The 4,761-nt window shown below is 46.7% G+C and overlaps 1 protein-coding gene across 3 annotated transcripts in view; it reads right to left on the bottom strand.

Annotated features, from left to right (window-relative positions):
- The window catches only part of il17a/f2 (interleukin 17a/f2), a 12,353-nt gene extending 8,865 nt beyond the window's left edge, over positions 1 to 3,488 (bottom strand). For 2 of the 3 annotated variants that reach the window (XM_017303114.1, XM_017303113.1), the window contains exon 1: positions 2,499 to 3,488. The gene's annotated coding sequence lies outside the window, so the exon portion shown is untranslated. Of the gene's footprint in view, positions 1 to 9; positions 2,077 to 2,498 lie in introns of those variants that run through there. The other variant, XM_017303112.1, reaches the window with a different exon arrangement.
- Between the last annotated feature and the right edge of the window lie 1,273 nt (positions 3,489 to 4,761).

Consider the following 4,761-nt stretch of genomic DNA (forward strand, 5'->3'; position numbering starts at 1 on the left):
GATCTGGACCGGGGTTCTGGATCTGGACCAGGGTTCTGGATCTGGACCGGTGTTCTGGATCTGGACCAGGGTTCTGGATCTGGACCAGGGTTCTGTCAGATCATCAGATGCTGCCTGCGCATTAAGACGTCTGTCGGTTCAGCAAACACGACAAGTTACGACAAAAATAAGTCAATAAACTGTTTTGATGACGGGATAGAAGTTTATTTAAAGCAGGAGGAGCTAAAACTGCAGCCACTACAACACACACCGTGAAACTGGATGTCAGACAGCTGCTAATAAAGTATGACGATCTGACGGAGCACCGGGTTTTGGACCTGGACGTTTCCCCGGACTGGACCGAGACTCCTGGAGACAGACTGTCCCCCAGACGAAGAAAACATGGACAGATGTTTGGAGCATCTCTTCTCCTCATGCCGGTTTTTAAGACAGTTGGTGATTTTCAAAGTAAAATCTCAGCTGATGGCTGACAGATGGGGTTGAAGTTTAGACGGTCAGCTTCGCTCCCAAAGGTCAAAGTGTCGAACGCAGCAGCAGCCAAACGAGATCCGGCTTTTCCTCTGCAGAGGAGCCCACTCCGATCTGTAGACCCCAAACAAAATCCCACCGGTTCCACTTCCACCTGTGGAAATACATCTGATAGTTTTCAAAGTGACATCTTTACCGCCCCCAACACAGCGCCGCAGGGCGGCGGCCATCTTTACCGCCCCCAACACAGCGCCGCAGGGCGGCGGCCATCTTTACCGCCCCCAACACAGCGCCGCAGGGCGGCGGCCATCTTTACCGCCTCCAACACAGCGCCGCAGGGCGGCGGCCATCTTTACCGCCTCCAACACAGCGGCGCAGGGCGGCGGCCATCTTTACCGCCTCCAACACAGCGCCGCAGGGCGGCGGCCATCTTTACCGCCCCCAACACAGGGCCGCAGGGCGGCGGGCATCTTTACCGCCCCCAACACAGCGCCGCAGGGCGGTGACTGCGTTCTTCTTCTGCACATCCTTTGGGTCGTGTGGCTGCGGTCGGGTTTAATTAGTAAAATGGAAAAAAAAATCTGATTTCTGCCAAACCGGAGCTTGAAGTCTGCGGTGTGAACGCAGTAAATCATAGCTGGATCGTGATCATTGTCTAGTTACCATCGTGATTAAAGCTGTTTGTGGAGCGGTTTGATGGAACTACGTGGATCTATATAGATCTAGATAGATAGTTTATTGTTCAAATGTGTGACTGGAGCAGCTGAACATTTTGTTCACAAGTGAAGCTATTTTTTCAGTCCAGACTGAGTCGCTGCAGTAGTTCGTGTTGCCGCGCGGCGCGGCGCGGCGCGGCGCGGCGCTTCCTGTCAGCCCCTCAGCTGGTTTCTGCTTCATKCTGACTTCCTTATCATACTACACATCTGCTGGTTGCTCTGCTGCCGCAGCGCTTTGGTCCGTCTGACTGAGATCAGGAAAGTTCATCTGATCTTATCTTCACCTGCCCGTGGGAGTCTGAACTGAGGTGACTGCTGTGGCCACGCCCCCCGCGGTGATGTCACAGCTTGGATGTGGTCGCTCTGAGGTCGGAGCACAGATGATCTCAGCATCTTTTCTCTGACCTGCTTTAATGTGCAGCAGGAATTATCTGATAAATCATCAGGTTTACAGGAACTGCGTACTTCACCGTCGCCTAGGAAACGGCATCCAGCGGTGATTCGTCAGCGCTCCTCTTCCTGCTGGAGAGCCGAGCAGATGCAGCTTCAGCAGCAAGCAGAAGCTGCTGCTCATGTCGCTGATGACCACCGAAGGCCAATCAGGGGGGGGGAGGCCAATCAGCGGGACCCTCCCCCTCCTCCCCCCCACTGATTGGCGGCGTTAGAGTCCCGTTAACGCAACAGGACTTTGGTTTGGTTCTGTTGGACTCTTTGGTTCGGTTGAGCAGAAACAGGCAGTAGATCTGAGGTTCATTCAATGTAACAGAACGTTGAGTCAGAACCTCCACGGTCCAAACAGGTTTCCAGAACCACACGGTTCTGTTGGGTCATTACGTTATTTTACATATTTATATAAAAACCGGCTGCACAGTGGTGCAGTGGGTAGAGCTGTTGCCTTGCAGCAAGAAGGTTCTGGGTTCGATTCCTGGCCCCGGTCTTTCTGCATGGAGTCTCCATGTTCTCCCTGCATGGTGGGTTTTCTCCAGGTACTCCAGTTTCCTCCCACAGTCCAGAAACATGACTGTCAGGTTAACTGGTCTCTCCAGATTGGCCCTAGGTGTGTGTGTGTGTGTGTGTGTGTGTGTGTGTGTGTGTGTGTGTGTGTGTGTGTGTGTTGCCCTGCGACAGACTGGTGACCTGTCCAGGTGACCCCGCCTCACGCCCAGAACGTTAGCTGGAGAGGAACCAGCACTTCCTGACCCACTGAGGGACCAGGAGTTAGAAGATGGATGGATGGATGGTATAAAAACCAATTAAAACTTTTCTGCTGTAACATTCAGACGTTTCATCGAAGCAGAAAATCATCATAATTACAGTAAAGTTGAGAGAGCAGAGAGAGTTCTGCTTCGGGTCCAAGTGAACTGAAGGAACACTGGCCTCTACAGGCGGAGAGCGGAACTGCAGGTTTATGTTCCGTCTGATGGGTCCAAACCAGAGGTTCTGGTTCTGTTGGGGGAAGACAGACGTCATTCTGTGAACCTTTAAACGTCTTCAGAAAAGGATTATTTTAGTTTATCAGTAATATCAGAAATTGTGGAGTACGCACTATTCAGATCAACATTAAACACAGAATCAGAATAACTACGAACTTGGAATCCAGAAATACTTAACAGGAACGTCTCTGCTTAGTTTATATGACTTTAACCCAGAAAAGGATTTAGATCAGTGACTCTGTAGCTCATTTTATCAGAAACTGTAGAGTTTCACTATTTAGAAATGAATTTAGAAACTTGGCCTGAACAGGAGAACTTAGTTCACATTCTGTACAACTTTAGATCCGTTTTCTTTCCTTTGGTTTGTTATTTTGTTTGTATTTCCTTTTAATTCATGTAAAGCACCTTGAATGACCTTGTTGCCGAAAATGTGCTGTATAAATAAAATAAATTTTTGTATAAATAAAATGACCTTCAGGACTCATAAAGTCTGAACTCCAGTCAGACTGAAAACGGCTTCAACTAAATGAACACAAACATAATTATTACAGGAACTTTTACTGAGTTTGACGGTTGTGAAGTTTCACTTGTTTTTGATTTAATTCAGAAATTAAAGATCATCAAGAGACACGTTTTCTAACTTCAATCTGAGTTGTTCAAATTTAATACTGTAAATAAAAATAATCCTGTTAAATTATGCAACCAAGCTTTCCTCAACTAGTTGAACAGGAAAACTTTTCTGTATTATTTTCATTACTGAGTTATGATAATTCATAGCTAGGATTCGATTCCTTCATCCAGTTTGCATGAACATTTTATTAAACATCGACTGAAATCTGCTCACATTTATTTTAATCAAAGTAAAACAACAACCTGCTGCTAGGCATTCTGGGAAATGGTCGCGATTCCCGCCTTTTAAGTTTTTTAAAGTGATAATTTAGAGACATAACAAAATTAATAAATAGTTAACATAACTGATTTTGTCTTTCACAAACAGTTCAAAATGTAAAACTTGTGACATTTCCTTAACTCAAAGACAGACAGCTGGTCGTATTCCTGTTACATTTACTAAAGTAACGTTTTGGTAAAAATCATGCAGAACTTTTACCTGAGTTATGAAATATTAATTTCAGTAAATATTCAGTGAGTTCTTCACAAACTTTCACCAAACACAAACCTGCAGCTTCTGCTTCAGAAACGGAGAAAAATATTTTGTAGTTATGTTATTTATACTATTTTCATTTTGGACTTTAAAACACTAAAATTTCCACTTTATTTTCTGATCCGTTTGATGTAATTTTAAAATATTGATTATTTGATTAATTACTCAGCATTTTTACCAAATACTTTTTTACTCGTGAGTATAAATATGTTGAAGTAGAGCGACTTTTACAATTGTTAGGTCCCTCTGCTTAAGTCACCAGGTGACCTTTGACCCCATCCAATCACCGAACAGCTGCTGAGAGCAGATCAATGTGTGGATGAAGTTATTAAAGAGGAACAATCTAGAGTTACAGATCTAGAGTCAATGCACAGCTTCAGTTTGTCCAGCTGGAAACCAGAGATCAGGCTGACCTCTGACCTCTGACCTCCAGAGCCACATGAAGCCGGTTCCTCAGTGGACCTTCTGGCACCTGCAGAACATTTCAGAACCAGAAGACGAAAGTCTGAGACCAGAGAAACTTTGATTCCTGCAACAGGTCAGAGGGACAAACCAACGACCCAGAACCTGCTGCTGGTCCAGAACCTGCTGGTCCAGAACCTGCTGGTCCAGAACCCTGCTGGTCCATAACCTGCTGGTCCAGAACCTGCTGGTCCAGAACCTGCTGGTCCAGAACCCTGCTGCTGGTCCTGAACCCTGCTGGTCCAGAACCCTGCTGATCCATAACCTGCTGGTCCAGAACCTGCTGGTCCAGAACCCTGCTGNATCCATAACCTGCTGGTCCAGAACCTGCTGGTCCAGAACCCTGCTGATCCATAACCTGCTGGTCCAGAACCTGCTGGTCCAGAACCTGCTGGTCCATAACCCTGCTGCTGGTCCAGAAACTGCTGGTCCAGAACCCTGCTGGTCCAGAACCCTGCTGGTCCAGAACCTGCTGGTCCATAACCCTGCTGCTGGTCCAGAAACTGCTGGTCCAGAACCC

Source organism: Poecilia reticulata, unplaced genomic scaffold, assembly GCF_000633615.1.
Source record: "Poecilia reticulata strain Guanapo unplaced genomic scaffold, Guppy_female_1.0+MT scaffold_181, whole genome shotgun sequence".
Taxonomy (NCBI): domain Eukaryota; kingdom Metazoa; phylum Chordata; class Actinopteri; order Cyprinodontiformes; family Poeciliidae; genus Poecilia; species Poecilia reticulata.